The sequence below is a fragment of the Ambystoma mexicanum genome, chromosome 10, assembly GCF_040938575.1.
Source record: "Ambystoma mexicanum isolate Mex_15411 chromosome 10, UKY_AmexF1_1, whole genome shotgun sequence".
NCBI classification, from domain to species: Eukaryota; Metazoa; Chordata; class Amphibia; order Caudata; family Ambystomatidae; genus Ambystoma; species Ambystoma mexicanum.
The window spans coordinates 119,128,041-119,149,408 of NC_090932.1; the positions used below are offsets into that span (position 1 = coordinate 119,128,041).

The window sequence follows — 21,368 nt, forward strand, 5'->3', positions numbered from 1 at the left end:
GAGGTTGTAGAAAACACAATTGCTTAGCGTCATCAAATCCATGTATCCGCATATGCTCGAGGCTTTTAAAAAATATACTTCAATTGAAAATACAACTTGACACTGAGACCAAATAAAGATCGGTGTATGTGCTCTTCGTGGGGGATGTACACAGGAACCCACCGGTGCGACTGGCGGGTAGACGCCAACCCCGTAACACGGAATCTGGCACCTGACTTCCTGGTGCCACCGGGACATTACAAATCCCAGCAGCCCAGGAAGTCAAGCGCTGAATTTTATAACTCCCTGTCAGGTGTCTTGACCCACGATTGAACTATTATGCAACAACATTTGGTGCTCTGGGCTTAGAAAATCCAAGATGGCTGAAAAGCCCACATTTGCGCCAGAATCCAGGAAAGCAGCACAGTTTTTGCACACACCAAAATGGTTGCCTGACCTGCCACCCACCAGAGCGAGCGTGATGGGCCAGAAGTGCCATGAGTGAAACGTGGTGCCAAAGGAAAAACAGCAGTGCCTGTTAGCTCAAAAAGCACATTTGTTTCTCTGAAATGCAAGCTCAAAATGCCTATTTCAAACATTGCAAGATATTCAAAAATTTTACTGAACACCAGCAGACTGTTGGGTGTCCTGACCCACGTTTGAGCTATCATGCTGCAACATTTGGCGCTGTGGGTTTAGAAAATCCAAGATGGCCAAAAAGCCCACAAGTGCGCCAGAATCCAGGAGAACCACGCAGTTTGTGCACACTAAAATGGTTGCCTAACTTGCCACCCACCAGTGCGAGCAGGATGGGCTGGGGTGCCATGAGTGAAATGTGTGCCAAAGGAAAAACCGCACTTTAAAATCACCTTTTGTTTCTCTGAATGCCAGCTCAAAATGCCTATTTTCAAACATTGCAACACATCCAAAAATCTCACTGAACACCAGCGGACATCTGGCAGAATGAAGTATGTGTGCATACTAAATCTGGGAAGATGAAGAGCCCAAAACAACGTTCATAACAAAACTGGCTGAGCTATGCATGTCAGCAGCCTAACTGAAACTGGATTAAAACCACCAAAATCGAATGTTGAAAAGAAATGAGTGACCTACTTTTGAGTGTCACATAGGTTGCAATTGTTTAAATGTCATATTAAACTTAGAATCAGCATTCTAGCTGCATGCGTAAAAATTGGAAGTTTGATTTGGACAGGAAAACTGGCAGCCAAAGAGACATTTAGCTGAGGCCTGGCTTAAAAAGAGAGGGAATTTTGCCCACCAGCTACCCCCGACAGGAGTTGAGACTTGCACAACAGCTGTGTTCCCAGGCCTAGCTGCCTTTTGCTGTTCCCACCAAAAGGGATATGACACTTCTCTGATTGAATTACCTGGGTTCTGCAGGAAATTGAACAAAGCCCTGTCCTGACTCAGGCAAATGTTTTATTGGGGGGGTCGTAAAAGTGGCTTCCTCCTGGAAGGAAAGGGGAGGAGCACTGCCTGTGAGAGCAAGCTGGCTTGGCAGAACTGGAAAAACCAGAAATTCAACCTTGTGCTGGGGGGAAACCACACCCCTTTGGGGCCAGAACATAAATCTAAAAAGATGGATCATTCATAGAGCGGACTTGTGAAAATTTTATAAGTGATATCATTATTCTTGTGATTTTTCTGTGCACATTTGAAGACGTGTTAGGACCCGGTGGTATGTTCAGGGGGATTTTTAGCGGAAAAGAGGATATTACTCTAAATGTATGTATGTTAAAAATCTGACACTCCACCATCTAATGCCCACATGCTTTGCGAACATTTGTGTAAATGCGGGGACAAATCCAATATTGGTAACCCGACCAAAAATTGAAATATGTTGCCATTTTTGAACCCAAGCTCCTAGAAACGACAGAATTGGAACAGGGGCTACCATCAGTAAATGCATGATGTGTGTATGCAATGCCAAACAACTGTCTATCGGGGAAGTATGTATTTGGATCAGATATAGATTTGTGTGTAAAGTTGACAGGGGAGGGTTCTCTGACTCATAAACAGACCTCATCATGATGACACCTCACTTCATTCCCCCAATCAAGGGGAAGAGGAGGAAGTGGCCAATGACAAGTGGAGAGGGGTAGGGCCTAGAAAGCTAACCTCTCCACCCACTTTCAAAACACATAAAAGCAGACAGTCAGGACAGATAGACACATTCTATTGTATCTGCTGCGGGACGCTCTGCCGGGAAAATCCATACTTCACCTCCATCAACCTCCAGAGAGCCAACACAGAGACTTCAATCTATCCACCTTCAGAGACCAAGACTTTACTTGAGAATGTGTATCAGAGAGGTCAACTACAAGCTAAATCCCTCTTTAGCAGGCCTCAAATCATTGCAACTATTCACAGCCAGGCGAGCTGTTTGAATTCTTTGCAAGAACTCTTGCCATTTGCCAGAAAGCAGTGTTGTATCCAGAGAGAGACCAGCTGAACCGGAGACCGCTGTATCCGGACCCACAGACCTGATCAGAACCAGAGACCCAGACCAGACCAGCAGAGTAGAGCTGACCCAGACGCTGTGTGCAGAGACCGTCCGTGGCGAGTGAAGAAAACCCGCTGACCAGATTGTGCCGAGGCCCAGTCCTTCTAAAAATTAGGAGTGAGTATCCGCCAAAACTGTGCAGAACCCAATCTCTTAGTTAAAATAATCTAATGCAAGCTATTTTAACTTGAGCAGAACTGTCTCCTAGAGATCCTGTCACCTGTCATTCTTAAGCTGCGAGCTGTCATATGTAATTCCAAAGTTGCACGCTGTCACTTGTCATTTTGAGTTGTTTTAAATCCGAAAATCTACCTTTACTAAATCGTGTTCATAACTCCGGAACCGTTTGGGTTAGGAACGAAATTTAAAATTTAAATCTGGAAGCTGAGATCCTAGGCTGTCCTAGGACCCCAAAACGATAGTGCTACTCCTTGTAGTTCCTCTGTAATCGCGCCCGGCGCACTCAGGAAAATCTGCCGCGATTTGACATTTTGCCGCGAATTGAAAGGTTAGCTCACGTGTAAAAATCTGCAGCTGCTTGCCTTCCATTGCAAAAATTTGTTTGCAACCTGACAACCATTCAAAGAGCATTGCTAAAGTGATCCTGAACTCATTCAAAGTATCTATCACTCACCCTGAACCTCTAGAGGGAATTAAAAGCATTTTAGCATATTTTTCACTTCCTTGCAAACCACATTCAAAGCATTTTGGGCCTGTGTTTAAAACTCCGACCTGTTTTCCTCTAAGCGTGCTGGGTGGGAACTGAATTTCGTATTGTATTGATTGCATTCCTGAGAACTGTGGGCTCTCCTTTCCATCTCCTAATATTGCATAAAGGGGGGAGTGAATTTTCAAAGAAAAGTGATTACATTGTCTTTTAGTGAAGTCCTATCAAGTCGATTTCTGTGCTGCATTCTTTTTCATCTGTGCAATTGATTGAAACCATAAAGCATTCTCTGATACTTTATTCTCCTGTTCCTAGTCATAAGTCACCAGAACTGTGCTATTGTAGGATTGCTTATTGCTGATTACTGCTCATATGCCTAAGTGTGCTATCAATTGTTAATGTATTATCAAAGTGTGATATATCTATAAATTGTTAATTTCTCAAATAAATCTTTTAAATTTGCAAAACAAACCTACTTCTTGACTCAGTGGGGTCAGGGGGATTCTAAGAGAGGGGTGTTATACAGGGGTAGTCATCCAGAACTCATGAACTGGGCATAAAGATATATCAATAAGGGTTTTCATTCAGTATTCTAGACTAGGCGTTGACTTAGCTGTAGTGTTGAATTGAATCCTCTTACAAATTGGGGGCTTCAGCCGGACGTTTGGGTTAGATCTATCACTTGTGCAGATTAATACATGTGCCAGCTGACCAGATACACATATCCGGTCGGATCACCACGCTGTGTTACGCTGTAAAGCACTCCTCAAAGGAACGCTCTAAGGAAAAGGACTGTTTTGCAAAAATAAAATACAAACTTCTGTAAGTCAGGAAGGAACTCAAATTCCAGAATGACGACCTTGGTAGATATGAAAATAGCCAGAGAGCACTTCTTACATAAGCTATTTGTGAGAGGTGAGTGGACTCATCAGGACCAGACGGTCTGGTTGCAGGCAATCGCACCCCAGATCACTGAAACAGGGTCAGATATATGGGGAGATCAGGGTCCCCTACATGTGGCCCTGAGTGAACTATATATGGCCCCTAAGGCCAAGGATGAGCACCACAAGATTGCCAGGGTAGCGGCATATTTATATTTACATATGGGAGCCATGCAGGACAAATGTGCTGAAGGCCAAGATCTGGCGAGTAGGCAACTGCTGGCATTACAGAAGGCCCAATCTGATCTGGACTCTTCTGAGCAGTGGCTGCACAGAAGCCAGGAGTCCGTAAATGAGAGTAGACAGCACATCATTAAAATAAAGAAGGATATGGATATCCTGCAACAGGAAAAGGTTGACCAGGATACCAGAATTCTGGCTTTGCAGAAGGAACGCCAAGACAGTTTTGACTCCCTACTGCAGAGCCAGAAAAAGCTGGAGCAACAGATCAATTTCAACAGGGCATGCACAGAGCAGGTAGCCACCCTGCAAATCCAACTAGACAGAGAGAAAGAGGAGAGCAATAAACTGATCCTGAAAGACCTGGATACCCAGGCAGAGTTTGATCAGGAGTGCCAGAAAGCTGGTGCCTTCCAAAGGCAAAGGGACGACCTGGCGTCACATATTCAAGCTCTTGGTCAGGAAAGGGACACCTTAGGCCAGGAAGTCTGCCACTTAAGAAGAAAAATGGAAGAAAATCACCTGGCCCACCAGGGACTGGGTGACCTCCAAAAAGAACACCAGGACTTGCTAGAGCACACCAAGATGGTGGAGGATGCTCTGGCAAGACAGGAGCAGGCCAATAGGGACACAGCTCAGGAGGTAACCCTCCTGCAGCAAAGACTGGCCCAGTGCTCCAGGACCAATCAGGAAACGCAGAGAGAGAATGAGGCTCTCTGCCAGCACAATGATAGGCTCCAACAACAGGTAGCGATGCAGGAGAGACTGACAGAGTCTAGTAATGCCTTAACTGAGGAACTGAAGGCGCAGGCTCTTGCATTGCAACAGGGAGCAGGGGCGGATAGAGACCAGGTTCGCTTGGAAAGGGAAACACCTGAGCATAACCTCAGGAGCCCTAATACCAGAGGCCTTTATCTCTCTCAGTCCCTGGACTCTGCCACCCCCATGTCCGCTGGCGCACATGAGCACTGGGCCACAGGGATGGCAGATTACTATCCAGCCAGAAGCATGGGGCTCATAGGCCAGTACCTCCCAGGAAGGGATGGGCGGGCATCCGGGTATGGGCACCCAAGCACAGTGCAATTTAGTGGGGAACCCCAGGAGAATAGGCCCATTAAGGGCATCCTGAAAACTTCTGCCCAGGTAGGTCAGTGGGGGGGGGGGGGTACCCATCAAATCCTGGCAGCAAAGAGGAATCTGAAGACTCCTCTGAACGGCGCAGGACACAGGAGACCAGGTCCCCACATTCTGCCAGCCATTCCCAGGCTCGCAGAATCCGGGAAAACCTGGAAGATCAGACAGGAACCTCTGGGAGCAGTGCCTCTGAGTCAGAGGATGAATGGACCAGGGTTACCCGAACCAAAAAGGCCAATAAGGCAAAAAGGGCCTTGCTTAAGGACCCATTGAAGCAAATAAAGGCAATAAGGAGTGTTATCACGCCTTATCATAAGAACGCCAAGTATTCCGTATGGGAACACTTGGAGCTCTATGAGCAAATGATGGAGACTTTCCATTTGAAGGACAGCAGTAGCTGCATCCAGTACGTCAAATGGACATTCTCCCCAGAATACTCCAGTTTCTTTGCGGGGCTGGAGGACCAAAATCATTCAAGATGGTCCACCTATAAGGCAGCCATCTTGAAACATTTTTCTGTTCACAGAAATCCTCAAGAGGCTCGCAAGGCAGCCTACAATTTGCAATGTGGGGAGGATCAGGCCCCACAAGAATTCGTGCAAGAACTGAAACGTGCCTTTGCGCAGACCACCAGAAGGGTGCGCACAGACAGCAGAGAATTTGTCAATACATTTTTCCATGCCTTGCCCAAATATATAATGACCCAGCTTGTGAGAGATTTTCATGAGAAAAGATCTTTAGACTGGGTCATTGAACAGGCTACCCGGATCTATGAGTTGCAGAAGCCCATAGAAAATAAAAGCAATACCCCGAAAAATCCCAAAACCAACAGCACCCCTGCTGCTGCCAAGGTGGCAGAGGTAAAGGTCACCCCCGTTTTGGATTTGGAGATGGGGGGGCCTAAAAACCTACCTGCACCTAATAATTCACAGCCCAGAAGGCCCTCGGGCCAGTCACAGACAGGGAGTCGAGGAGGTAGTCCACAAATGGGGTCCCCCGCTCCCCTGACTATGTAAGTCCTCGCTACAAGGGAAACAGACCAATCCTGGGTTATGTGTGGACTCCTCCAGCCCAAGGGGGGGGATCCGGCCAAGCACCTAACCCAGGGAACTTTCCTCCCAACTTCCCACAGGAGGGCAGAAATTCTCCAAATCCTGGGCAGAACTTTTTCCCCAGGTATCCGCCCAATTTCCAGCCCCAAAATCCTCCACCCTTCTTTCCCCAATTCCCTGAGCCCAGACAACCTAATCCGGGAGAGGGGAGGCCAAGGGTGGAGGGGTACCAAAATCTTCCCAACCAGGGGTACTACCAGAGAAGGGATAGCTACCCTTCCCAGGATCAGCCCAGGGGAGAAAATAGAGCCCCGTGTCAGCCTGAGCGGGTTTCCCAGTTAGAGCGCCAGGTCCAAAATATGGCACGGGATCTGGGTCACATACTGAGGGCTCAACAGAACCCTCAGATGAGCATGCCACCGCAGAATGCCCCAAACTCTGGACCTGGTGCTCGAGAACAATTACGGGGGCAGCACCCCGATAACACACCGGTTCCCAGGGAGGAGGCACAAGGGGAAGGGGGGTGTAAAGCCTTGGAGGAAGCTTCCTTCCCAACTTGTAAACAGCTCCTAAAAAACCAGGAACCGGAAACAAAATCTCCTACCCCGGAAAGCCTGCCTCCCAAGGAGCAGAGGGGGGGTAGGAGAAACAAAGGACCCAAGCAGACCCACTTTGTGGAGGAGGTACATGTCTTCCAATTTGAGGGAGAGGGATCCTCAGAGGATCCTGGGGAAAGGACCTTCTCCTTCAGAGATGGGGGAACTCCTCCCAAGGAAAAATGGGTCCCAAGGGATTCCAATCCAGACTGGGGAGATATGGAGACTGAGCTACCGCCGCCCATCATCTCATCCCAGAACCCACAATACCAAAATCCCCTGGTTCAAACCCATCCTGGTGACTGCCTCCAAGAAGGGGGAGGCGGCCCAGAACCGGAACCAGGGGAACCCACAATGGCTCTGATCTCCAGTTGCCAACTTTTTCTTTCAGATTCCCAAGGCTCTCCACAGAATTCTGCCCAAATCTCTTCGCTAGCAACGGCCAAAACCAGAAAGTTAGCCCACCAGTTGTCCAAAAGTGTGCATTATCTGTGCCCCCTTGAGGAGAAGGAGGGAAGATACTATGCCCCGGTACAAGTACAGGGGCAGGGTACAATTTTGGCACTGGTGGACACTGGAACCCAAGCTACCCTTCTGTCCAAAAGGGCCTTTGATGAACTAAATGCAGGAAGGGGGGAGAATTACCGTATTTCTCTCACCTCTCTTCCTGGACAACTGCAGAACTTTGACGGGAACGAAATTCCCGTTGAGGGGACTGCAGACTTGGACATTAAAATTGGGCGACACAAGGTGAAACACCCGGTCATAGTAGTGACTCCAGAGGGCACCCCTTGTTTACTAGGGAATGACCTCCTGAGAAGGTTGTCACCCCTAATAGATTGTGTAAACAAGGTCCTCTGGACCCAGACTAGCCGACCAATAAAATTAAAACAGAGTGTCAACCATGTTAGTTTAAACGGCACCTGCCACATGGTTGAACAAAAATCTGACCAAGTAGAATTTCACTTCCAGAACAACCAAACTGCAGACGTGACAGTAATAGCAGTAGGACAACAGACTGGTGATGGGAGGTCCTCTCTATTTCTGAAAATCAACCTTCCTTCCAGTTTAAGGTGGTATTCCGCACTGGAAGGAAACACCCTGAAATTCTTTACTAATCCACAATCAGAAACTCCCACTCCTATAGTCCAGAAAGATGTGAAATCAGCTCAGATCCTGGCTGATATTCAGCAAATTGGAGAGCAGTTGTTCATCCCTGTTCAGTTAAATGATGGGAAGGACTCTGTTCTCGCTCGAGTGTGCGTGAACAATGGTAAGAGCTTCATCAGCAAAGCCATGCTCTGCCAACTCCCAAAAGATCCAGCCATTCCCACATTCAAACTGATAGACAAATGGGAAATGGACCTGGAAGTACCCAATTCCAAACATCTCCTGCCAAGCATGTGTATGCTCAAAATCTCCATTGGCAACAAGAGCATAGTCCATAATTGTTGGGTCGTGCGAGACGTCACTGCCGCCTTTTACTTAGGCAGTGACATTCTCAATCGCTTTGCCATTAGTTTGGACCTAATAAACTTCAAAGCTTGGTCCCGATTAGCGGATAATCCCATGGGCTTTGATGATCCAGAAAAAGCATTTAGGTCAGCTCAATTGCTACCTTATGCAGTTGAAATTCAGATCAAAGAGGAAGTCACCATCCCAGAAAGGACCCGACAATTCTCCCTGGAAGTGAAAGCTAAAAGAGGACAACATTTGAAAAACCCTGATACTTACATACATCTAAACGCTTCTCTCCAACAGCAAGGGTTGGGGGTAAACCCAACTCCATTAGTCAACATAGAACATGACACCATTCTAATAGAGGTGGATAACAGCGACTTAAAGAGTATTACTCTAGCCACAGGCACCATTATTGGAATGGCGGTTGATGACCGACATTTGTCCATCGATTTAGGAAATGAACTGTTAGGACCAATCCCCAAGGACTGTTTTGACAGTGACAGTGATGACAATACAACACCAGACAGGATTTTTACCCGGCATGGAGGGAACTTCCTGGTGTACACTTCCTGCCCCTATGGTAAGGAAGATGTGACTTGTGACTTCAGGAGGGATGAGGTGATTTTCCAGGTCCATGAGGGTTGCCTTTCCCACCTGAGGCCTCCAGTCCAAATCAGCACTCTGACCAGGGACTTCTCCACCCAGCTGGAGGAGGCCGCTGAGATAGCCAAACCAGAAGTCTTTCCAGGCTTCAGGCAGATGGTGGAAGAGAGAGTCAACCTAGCTGATGCCTGTGTGACTCTGGAACAAAAGCAAAAGTTGAAACAAGTTTTCTTGGATTTCCAAGATCTCTTTGCGGTAGACTCATATGACTGTGGTCGCACTGACATCCACACAACAACAATCCCCACGGACCCTGGCATGACTCCTGTGTTTGTGAAGCAATATCGCTTGCCTCTCGCATCAATGGAGTCCCTTACTGAAATAATTAAGAACCTTGAGTCCAGGGGAATAATCCGTCCAGTCCACAGCAGCTTCAATAATCCGGTGCTGGGAATATTGAAGCCAAACCGCCAGTGGAGACTCTGTGCTGACCTTAGGGAGCTCAACAAACGGGTCCATACTTCCCGATGGCCTCTGCCCTACATTGACCAAGGGCTGGCCCAGATCCAGGGGTCACAGGTATTCACTGCAATAGACCTGACCAATGGATACTGGACTGTGCCTGTCAGTAGGGAGGACCAATACAAGCTGGCTTTTACCTTTGGGGGCCAGCAGTACACATGGACCCGGACTCCCTTCGGATACCTCAACTCCGGCAATGAATTCAACTTTTTCCTACACAAGGCCATGCCCGACCTGGGTGCAAGGGGTAACCTGGCTTATGTAGATGATGTCCTCATCAAAAGTTCATCTGTGGAGGAACACATCGCGGAGATCCGTTATGTTCGGACCCAGTTGAGGGCCGCCGGAGCAAAACTTTCCTTTCAGAAAGCACAGTGGTGTAGAACCCGTGTTAATTTCTTGGGGCAAGAGATTACTCCTCAGGGTCTCTGTCCCCAGGAAAAGAAAGTGGAAGCACTTCAGAAACTGAAAGACCCCACAACTCTGCGGGAACTAAGGAGCCTCCTTGGACTGACTAATTACAGCAGAAAGTTCATTGAGGGCTACGCAGAGATCACCAGACCCCTGATTCATCTCCTGAAGGGGGGGTCAAGTGGGAATGGGGTCCAGAACAAGCCGAGGCAGTAAGACAACTCAAAAGAAGCCTCTCACAAGCGCCCTGCCTAGTTTACCCTGTCAGAAACAAGGAGTTCTTCCTGGAGACGGGGTTCTCTAATACGTGCTTGACGGCAGTATTATACCAAAAGCATGACAAGGTCAATAAAGTAATCTCCTATGCGAGCAAAACTTTATCCTCTGTAGAGGAAAAATTCAACGTTTGTGAGAAGGCACTCCTGGCAACGGTGTGGGCATTGAAGAATTACCGCCCGTTTATCCAGGGGGAACACATCATAGTGGAGACTCCACACCAGCCTCTGCAATATCTCCAAAGTGACAGAATCCGGGCTGGAAATGTGAGTAATTCCCGAATTACTTCCTGGATTCTGTCAATGCAAGGCTTTCCTGTGGAGGTCCGATATGGCCAAAACAAGAAGAGTCCCCTCGCGCAAGGTCTGGCTGACTTGCATGATTGTGCCAGAGAAAACTGTCTCGAGGACGAAAGTCTAAAAATCAAGGACAACATGGAGGCATACCTTAATTCCCCACACAAAGTCTTTGAAGAAGACAAGTGTGAGGGAATGCCCACTGTCTATGTGGATGGATGCTCGTACCATGTTGATAATGACGGGGAGAAAGAACTGGTGGCGGGCGTAGGGAATGCATGGGTGAAGGAGTTCCCAGAACCCTCCGCTGGATACAAAATTGTTCCCCAAAGTAGTCAGGTGGCAGAATTGATGGCTGTGCATCAGGCCATCCTCACTGCTGTCCAGCATCAACTCCACGAACTGGTCATAATCACAGATTCGGATTATGTACGGAACGGGTTCGTGGAGCACCTGGTTAATTGGAAAACCAGAGGCATGTTATGTGCTAATAACAAACCCTTGAAACATGGGAAGTTGATCCAAAACATTGATGATCTGGTCACCTCGAATGAGATGACCATCTATTGGAAAAAGATCAAGCGTCATTCCAAAGTAGAGGGACCAGACAAAACTGGAAATGACTTAGCTGATCAGCTGGCCAAAACCGGGGCCATCCAAGGGGATCTAATTGAGATTGATTCCCTGTTGGGGGAAATCCAGGTCACTGCTATCACTAGGTCCCAGACAAATGCTCACAATGACCTTTCAATTGCACAATGGAGTAAGGAGACCCCTGATGCTGATTTGATTAACGCTCAGGAGGGGGATCCAATAATTGGTAAATTTTACCAGCACCTTGAGGACCCTGAGAACCTTCCCCTGACGGATACCGATTACATTGGGAAAGAGGACCTAAGAGAGTGTTGATGAAATGTCCAAAAATGTTCCAAATCCAAGACGGTTTGCTGGTAAGGAAATCCAAAGCTGGCCACGATCAGTGGGTGGTTCCTACCTCATTCCGAAGCCGGATGTTAAGTCACGCCCATGATGCGGCCACCGCCGGTCATAGGGGGTTTCACACAACACTGGAAATCTTAAGAGAGGTTGCATACTGGCCACACATGGGGCAGGACCTTGACCAATACTTGAAGGGGAGTCTTGTGTGTGCACAATTTCAGCCATCATCCCTCATGCACCGTGCACCCCTCCAAAAGAGGGGGATGACAATGCCATGGTCAGATGTGCAAATCGACTTTGTAGGCCCTGTGATTCGCTCGACTAGAGGAAACAAGTACATGTTGACCGTTACATGCTTGTTTACCAAGTGGGTGGAATGTCTCCCAGCCCCAAATTGCAAGGCAGAAACTGCAGCTGCCTTGATGATTAACCACATCTTTTCCCGTTTCGGTCTACCTCAAAGGATTGAGTCAGACAGGGGTAGCCACTTCACCAGTGAAGTAATGACAAAGATGTGGGAGATACTGGGGGTTAAAAGGAAGCTACACATTGCTTACAAACCAGCTTCTTCTGGAGCAGTGGAGAGATACAACCGAACCATTGTGAGCATATTAAAGAAGTTTGTGGCAGATTCTGGGCCAAGTTGGGATATCCGATTACCTCTGGTCCTAATGGCCATCAGATCTACCCCTTCATCTGCAACCAAAATGTCACCATTTGAGTTGATGACTGGACGCAAGATGGTGCTTCCTCAGCATTTGCTCTACAGAACCCAAGAGCAAACGTTGATAAATGCCTCCACAACTCATGAGTATGTGGAGAATTTAAGGAAACACCTTCAGCATGCTTTTGCCTATGCTCAGCGGAATCTAGAAAGATCAGCCGAGAGTATGAAGACCCACTATGACCTGAAAACTTCCAGGAAGGAATATCAGGTGGGGGACCGGGTCTATTTATACAATTTCCAAAGGAACCAGGCCAAACAGCGAAAATGTTTGCCTACATGGAAGGGACCCTTTGAGATTATAGACAAGATCTCCACTGTGGCCTACAAGATCCGCATCCCCAAAGGTGGTTTGGCAGAGGGGGAAGACAAGTGGGTCCACATTAACCAGTTGAAGTGTTGCCATCCCAGGCACACTCTGCAACAACTGGAGGAATCCTCTGGAATCCTAGAGGGTACTGTCTCAGATTAATTCAGTTCTAACTTAAAATATCCTACATATCGCCTATCAAATTCTGAGTTTCTCAATGTGGGTGTTTTCGTTTTTGAATGCAAAAAGAAATGTGCATGTTCCTATGTCTTGACTATAAATTTATATGCCACCCCACTATATCAATGGTGGGGGAGAAATGTCTGTGAATAGGTATTGCCGCTCTTCCTTTGTCGTCCTAGGAGAAAGAAAACCTGGAGACTGGCCAAGGAGGACGATCCGGAGACTGGGAGGACGATCCGAGGGGCCCGGGGTACCGCCCAATCTTCCCATCAGGACCGGCGAGGAGAACCGATCGATCCGACCGGATGGAGGAAAAGATGCTGAATTGTGCCATTTGCAGAATTGGAAGAAGATTATGCGGACATACCAGTGCGTGGGTCATCACCCTTGTGCACCCGACTCCCCATCGACTCAAATTCAAAGTGCACTCGCGTGGGGGGGCTTTGTTGGGTGTCCTGACCCACGTTTGAGCTATCATGCTGCAACATTTGGCGCTGTGGGCTTAGAAAATCCAAGATGGCCAAAAAGCCCACAAGTGCGCCAGAATCCAGGAGAACCACGCAGTTTGCGCACACTAAAATGGTTGCCTAACTTGCCACCCACCAGTGCGAGCAGGATGGGCCGGGGTGCCATGAGTGAAATGTGTGCCAAAGGAAAAACCACATTTTAAAATCACCTTTTGTTTCTCTGAATGCCAGCTCAAAATGCCTATTTTCAAACATTGCAACACATCCAAAAATCTCACTGAACACCAGCGGACATCTGGCAGAATGAAGTATGTGTGCATACTAAATCTGGGAAGATGAAGAGCCCAAAACAATGTTCATAACAAAACTGGCAGAGCTATGCATGTCAGCAGCCTAACTGAAACTGGATTAAAACCACCCAAATCGAATGTTTAAAAGAAATGAGTGACCTACTTTTGAGTGTCACATAGGTTGCAATTGTTTAAATGTCATAGTTTTAAACTTAGAATCAGCATTCTAGCTGCATGCGTAAAAATTGGAAGTTTGATTTGGACAGGAAAACTGGCAGCCAAAGAGACATTTAGCGGAGGCCTGGCTTAAAAAGAGAGGGAATTTTGCCCACCAGCTACCCCCGACAGGAGTTGAGACTTGCACAACAGCTGTGTTCCCAGGCCTAGCTGCCTTTTGCTGTTCCCACCAAAAGGGATATGACACTTCTCTGATTGAATTACCTGGGCTCTGCAGGAAATTGAACAAAGCCCTGTCCTGACTCAGGCAAATGTTTTATTGGGGGGGTCGTAAAAGTGGCTTCCTCCTGGAAGGAAAGGGGAGGAGCACTGCCTGTGAGAGCAAGCTGGCTTGGCAGAACTGGAAAAACCAGAAATTCAACCTTGTGCTGGGGGGAAACCACACCCCTTTGGGGCCAGAACATAAATCTAAAAAGATGGATCATTCATAGAGCGGACTTGTGAACATTTTATAAGTGATATCATTATTCTTGTGATTTTTCTGTGCACATTTGAAGACGTGTTAGGACCCGGTGGTATGTTCAGGGGGGGTTTTAGCGGAAAAGAGGATATTACTCTAAATGTATGTATGTTAAAAATCTGACACTCCACCACCTAATGCCCACATGCTTTGCGAACATTTGTGTAAATGCGGGGACAAATCCAATATTGGTAACCCGACCAAAAAGTGAAATATGTTGCCATTTTTGAACCCAAGCTCCTAGAAACGACAGAATTGGAACAGGGGCTACCATCAGTAAATGCATGATGTGTGTATGCAATGCCAAACAACTGTCTATCGGGGAAGTATGTATTTGGATCAGATATAGATTTGTGTGTAAAGTTGACAGGGGAGGGTTCTCTGACTCATAAACAGACATCATGATGACACCTCACTTCATTCCCCCAATCAAGGGGAAGAGGAGGAAGTGGCCAATGACAAGTGGAGAGGGGTAGGGCCTAGAAAGCTAGCCTCTCCACCCACTTTCAAAACACATAAAAGCAGACAGTCAGGACAGATAGACACATTCTATTGTATCTGCTGCGGGACGCTCTGCCGGGAAAATCCATACTTCACCTCCATCAACCTCCAGAGAGCCAACACAGAGACTTCAATCTATCCACCTTCAGAGACCAAGACTTTACTTGAGAATGTGTATCAGAGAGGTCAACTACAAGCTAAATCCCTCTTTAGCAGGCCTCAAATCATTGCAACTATTCACAGCCAGGCGAGCTGTTTGAATTCTTTGAAAGAACTCTTGCCATTTGCCAGAAAGCAGTGTTGTATCCAGAGAGAGACCAGCTGAACCGGAGACCGCTGTATCCGGACCCACAGACCTGATCAGAACCAGAGACCCAGACCAGACCAGCAGAGTAGAGCTGACCCAGACGCTGTGTGCAGAGACCGTCCGTGGCGAGTGAAGAAAACCCGCTGACCAGATTGTGACGAGGCCCAGTCCTTCTAAAAATTAGGAGTGAGTATCCGCCAAAACTGTGCAGAACCCAATCTCTTAGTTAAAATAATCTAATGCAAGCTATTTTAACTTGAGCAGAACTGTCTCCTAGAGATCCTGTCACCTCTCATTCTTAAGCTGCGAGCTGTCATATGTAATTCCAAAGTTGCACGCTGTCACTTGTCATTTTGAGTTGTTTTAAATCCGAAAATCTACCTTTACTAAATCGTGTTCATAACTCCGGAACCGTTTGGGTTAGGAACGAAATTTAACTTCCATCTGGAAGCTGAGATCCTAGGCTGTCCTAGGACCCCAAAACGATAGTGCTACTCCTTGTAGTTCCTCTGTAATCGCGCCCGGCGCACTCGGGAAAATCTGCCGCGATTTGACATTTTGCCGCGAATTGAAAGGTTAGCTCCCGTGTAAAAATCTGCAGCTACTTGCCTTCCGTTGCAAACATTTGTTTGCAACCTGACAACCATTCATAGAGCATTGCTAAAGTGATCCTGAACTCATTCAAAGTATCTATCACTCACCCTGAACCTCTAGAGGGAATTAAAAGCATTTTAGCATATTTTTCACTTCCTTGCAAACCACATTCAAAGCATTTTGGGCCTGTGTTTAAAACTCCGACCTGTTTTCCTCTAAGCGTGCTGGGTGGGAACTGAGTTTCGTATTGTATTGATTGCATTCCTGAGAACTGCGGGCTCTCCTTTCCATCTCCTTATATTGCATAAAGGGGGGAGTGAATTTTCAAAGAAAAGTGATTACATTGGGCCTCATTAGGACCTTGGCGGAGGACCATGGCGCTATTAGCACCATGGTCCATGGCGCTAAGTTGCCAACTCCGCCATGGTGGTTGGCGGACTTACCGCCCCATTCCGACCTTGGCGGGGCGTTAAGTCCCCAATCCCCATTTACCCTTCCCCCATTCCCATTTTTGCCCCATAGGGCATAATGGGAGTGGGGAAGGCGTTAATTACGCCACCGTAAATTACGGTGGCGTAATTAACAACAAGGTCCCTTAGCGCCATGGATTTTAACACCTGCTAAAAGCAGGTGTTAAAACCTCCATGGCGCTAAGGGACCTCGGAATCAGGCGGTAAGGGTCGGCGCTGTTTACGCCGCCGTAAACCCCTTACCGCCTGGGTCCTAATGAGGCCCATTGTCTTTTAGTGAAGTCCTATCAAGTCGATTTCTGTGCTGCATTCTTTTTCATCTGTGCAATTGATTGAAACCATAAAGCATTCTCTGATACTTTATTCTCCTGTTCCTAGTCATAAGTCACCAGAACTGTGCTACTGTAGGATTGCTTATTGCTGATTACTGCTCATATGCCTAAGTGTGCTATCAATTGTTAATGTATTATCAAAGTGTGATATATCTATAAATTGTTAATTTCTCAAATAAATCTTTTAAATTTGCAAAACAAACCTACTTCTTGACTCAGTGGGGTCAGGGGGATTCTAAGAGAGGGGTGTTATACAGGGGTAGTCATCCAGAAATCATGAACTGGGCATAAAGATATATCAATAAGGGTTTTCATTCAGTATTCTAGACTAGGCCTTGACTTAGCTGTAGTGTTGAATTGAATCCTCTTACAAGACATCTGGCAGAATGAAGTCTTGTGTGCATACAAAATCTGGAAAGATGAAGAGCCTAAAATAATGTTCATAACAAAACTGGCTGAGCTGTGGATGTCAGCAGCTTAAGTGAAATTGGACTTAAAGCCACTAAAATCAAAATGTTTAAAATAAATGAGTGATTTACTTTGGAGTGTCACATAGGTTGCAACAGTTTAAATGTCATAGTTTTGAACTTAGAATCAGCGTTCTAGCTGCATGTGAAAATATTGTAAGTTTGATTTGAATGAAGAAAACTGGAACAAAAGTGACATTTAGCTGAAGCCTGGCTTGAAGAGATTGAATTCTGCCCGGCAACTACCCCCGACAGGAGTTGAAACTTGCCCAGCAACTGCATTCCCAGGCATGGCCTGTCTTCTCCTGTCCCCACCAAAAGGAGATTACACCTCTCTGATTGAATTAGGGGAGGGGTACCTGGGGCTGCAGGAAAACAGAACAATTAACTTTCCTTGGCTCAGGCAAATGCTAAATCAGGGGGTCGTAAATGGCTTCCTCCCTGAAGGAAATGGGAGGGGCGCTGCCTCTGTGAGCCAGCTGAGCTTGGAGGCGGGGACAGACAGAAATTTCCCCATGTGCTTTGGAACCTAAACCACAACTATCTGGGCCAGCGCATAATTTTAAAAAGATGGATAATTCAAAGTGCGGAAGTGTCAACATTATGTAAATAATATCATTATTCCTGTGATTTTTCTGTGCACATTTTAAGAGGTGTTAAGACTCTGTGGTATGTTCTGGGGAGTAGTAGTGGAAAATAGGGTGTTACTCCAAATGTATGTATGTTAAAAATCTGACACTTCATCATCTGATGCCCATATTCCTTGCGCACATTAGTGTAAATTTTGGCAAAGCTTAGAGGTTGTGTTCTGGATGAAAAGGGCAGAATTCTGTCAGAAGTGAACACAACATCTTACAAAGACAGGGATCGGATGGTTTGGCGCTACAGAAAATATGTTAACTGGACATATAATATTATTGAAATTGTACATAGATAAATATGCATTTAAGTAAAAAATAGATGTGTGTGCAAAGTGACAAGGGGAGTGTTCCTTCTGTATGCCATAAAAATGACACTGGATGACTCACAACTCTGTTCTCCAGATAGAGCACAGAAAATCCACTAACCTATTAGGATCTTCAGAGGGTTGTGCATAGAAAGTCAGCCTTTCCACCCACTTTCAAAAGACATAAAAAGGACCACTGAAACCCAGGTAGGGACATTCACTTTCCACTTCAAACTGATTTCTTGCAAAGCGCTTTGCCGGACCAGACAATATCCAGAAGGACCATATCCAGAACAGAGAATCCAGACTTCAGAACTTGTAGCAGAGAGGCCTAGTGCACAAGCTGAATCCTTTTCAGCAGGCCTCAAAATCTTTTGCAACCTATCTAAACTCTTCAACAGCCGGGCTGTGCTGTTTGATTCTGGCTAGAACCCTGTGCCAGAACCCAGAAAGCAGTACTGTATCCAGAGAGACGCAGACCGCTGTGAAGTGCCAAGGACTTTTGTCAGAACCAGATATCCAGACCAGCAAAGCAGAGCTGACCCAGATAGCTGTGACTTCAGAACCACCCGCCGGAAGTGAAGCTCAAACCTGACCAGAGTTTGATGGCCTATTTCAAATTTATAGTGTGAGTACCCAGCCAGAACTGAGCATAGTCATCTATTAGTTTAAAATAAGCTTATCCCATCCAATTCAACCTGCCTAGAACTGCATTAGAAATCATGTGTTCATTCGGTGACTTTAAAGCTGTGAAAGTGTCATTTGTCATTCTGAATCATTATTTCATTTCTGAAAATCTACCTCCACAAAATCGTCCGTATCTTTTGAACCATACGTGCTAGGAACGAGATTTAACTTTCATTTTAAAGCTAAGATCCCCAGCTTTCCATCGTGCTCGACGCACTTGGAAAAAATGCAATTTGAATCAAATTTATCCACCTGTCAAAAATTGCTGTCTTTTGCTTGCAACTGCTGAAATTCGTTTTTAACCTGATAATCCCTCATGAATCACTGATAGTGTTGACCTGAACCAACCTTAAGTAGCTATCACCTGCCCTGAATCTCCTATAGGGAATTAAAATCATTTTAAGCATATTTTCACTTCTTTGCCAATCACATTTAAAGTATGTTTGCCTGGGGGGGAACTGAATTGGTATTGCATTTGATTGTATTCCTAAAAAATGGTGTGCTCTCCTTCCATCTCCTTATATTGCATAGGGGGGGGGGGGGTGAATTGGCAGAAGAAAAAGTGATCATATTATCATATTATCTCTTGTGGAAACCATCTCAGTTATTTCTGTGCTGCATTCTTTTCTATCATTGAAAGGAACTTGGGGTTGGTCACCCTAGGTTACCTGGGGGCAACCAGACGTGGACTCCCTGCTCAATGTGCTTAGAGAGGCTCAGCTTCACCTCACTGATGATGCCCAACAAGGCTGAAACACGTGTATGGGGTTGCTGATGGTACTCTTGTTCAGAGAGGAATTTCCATAGCATTTCGGTGCTGGACTGCTATTATGAGCGGGACAAAGACTGATATGCAAATGGATATTTCCCATCTGTCAAGGTACAGTGAGCAGAAATCAATGGCTGCGAACTCTCAATGTGGTTAATAACCACTGAACAGGTTATCATGCCTTGTTCTTTTGAGAGAGGGGCGCCTGCTACCTTTTTTGTATAATTAAAAAAGTGTGCTAGTGTAATATTATCCATTGTTGATCACTGTCATATTCATAAGTGTGCTATCAAATATTCATTTATTTATAAAAGTGTGATATATATCTTGTTTAATTTTTCAATAAATCTTTTAATTTGCAAAAGAAACCTACTTCTTGGCTCAGTGAGGTCAGGGGGATTCAAAGAGAGGGGTGTTATACAAGGGTTTATCATCCAGATCTGTGAACTTGTCATAAAAAATATATAATTAAGGGCTTCCCTTGGGCATCCCAGACTCGGCATTGACTTAGTTGGAGTGCTGAATTGAAGTCGCTTAACATCCCCATTCACATAGAGTCCATTAGGACTCTATGGAAGTAGGGAGACGGAAGCACTGGCACCGTTGTTAACGTTGCTTCCATGAAAAGTCTTCCGACCGGGGCCGCTGAGCCCAGCAGGTCAGACCTGTTGGCCGCAGCGGCACCGGCAAGCAGACTTTCAGTGTGGTGGTCTGGAAACAAGGGTGCTGTTCGTTTACCGGCACCCTTGTTTCCAGACTGCCACACTCCTAATGAGGCCCATAGTGTATGATAAGCAGTTGTCATATTTCTAGCAAGGAATTGTCACTGCAATTAAAAAATTGGAAGTTCTTCCCCATTATATAATTGCCAATGATTCTTTCCTTTCACAGTGGATTGTCAATAGTGCAATAATAATGTGTGTGTTACCACAGAGAGGCAGAAATACTGTGTAAGCCAAATATACCATGCCCATTCTTACTGGCAACCACATCCCTGCGAACCTCTCTCCAAGCAAAATGACTCCATGGTTCATAGAGGGAGGAATTACCTTCATACACTATATGTCAGGTTGTATTCCCTACACACTGACATTGGAAGTCAATGGTCCGATAGCCACCACAATATCAACATAGTGCAGGTTGGTTTATGGGTTTATTTCCTCCAAAAAGCAGAAAACCAACCAAGGGTATTGCATAGAGCATACCTATTTTAGACTAACTCTGGTTGCTTTCAAGAGCACATGGTATCTTCCTCAGACTGCAGGGGGGAGAAACCACTTGCCCTAGAAATCACATTCTTCAGTTGTTTGTTTTTTACAACCTTTTTTTTACGCTTGGCAGACACACATTAATAAGAGTAGTATAGCATGACAATTCTGTACATATAATGTCACACTGTCCTTGGTACATAGCACATACATTGTCATATCATAGACATTTCTCTTGTTAAGGCAATCACTCATCAACTTGGTAACGGGACATAAACAAACAAAACTTGTACCATACATCCCTAGGCTGTCGCCAGCCGTATTGAGATAAATGCTTCTTATTAATTGGCCTACGTTGGCTCTCTCAACCAGTCTTTCTCCAGTAGAGGGTGTAAGGAAGGCATGGTATCAAACAGTGAAGACAGACAAGTTATCACAGTTCAAGGGTGTTTATTGAACTTCAATGGGTTGACTGAAAGCCTAATCTGATCCTAAATCTAAGGATGAGAGCAAACTATGACCACCAAATAATAATAACTTAGTCCTAGTCAAGTCTCTGTCATATAAAATGGTGTATACTAATAAACCTATTGCCAATCCTTTCTTCTAAATACAAAAGGGTGAGGGGCAATAGTGTATGCAAAAAGAAAAGTGTTCAAGAAATATGTCAGGACTATTGAGCAGTTGGCTTCCCTTCCCCACATTTTCAGAACAGGGCAATGCAGTACGTTCAAGCTTCGCACACACTCTGGCTTCTCTGCCATGAGGATACTTTTCAAAGCAAAATTATCAAGGCCTTCTGCCAAAGCCTCTTTTCCAATAACAGTCTCTTCCT

At 45.9% G+C, this 21,368-nt stretch overlaps 1 protein-coding gene across 1 annotated transcript in view; it reads right to left on the bottom strand.

Annotated features, from left to right (window-relative positions):
• Window positions 1-21,368, bottom strand: part of LOC138491215 (scavenger receptor cysteine-rich type 1 protein M130-like) — a 1,027,000-nt gene that overhangs the window by 3,831 nt on the left and 1,001,801 nt on the right. The window lies entirely within an intron of this gene.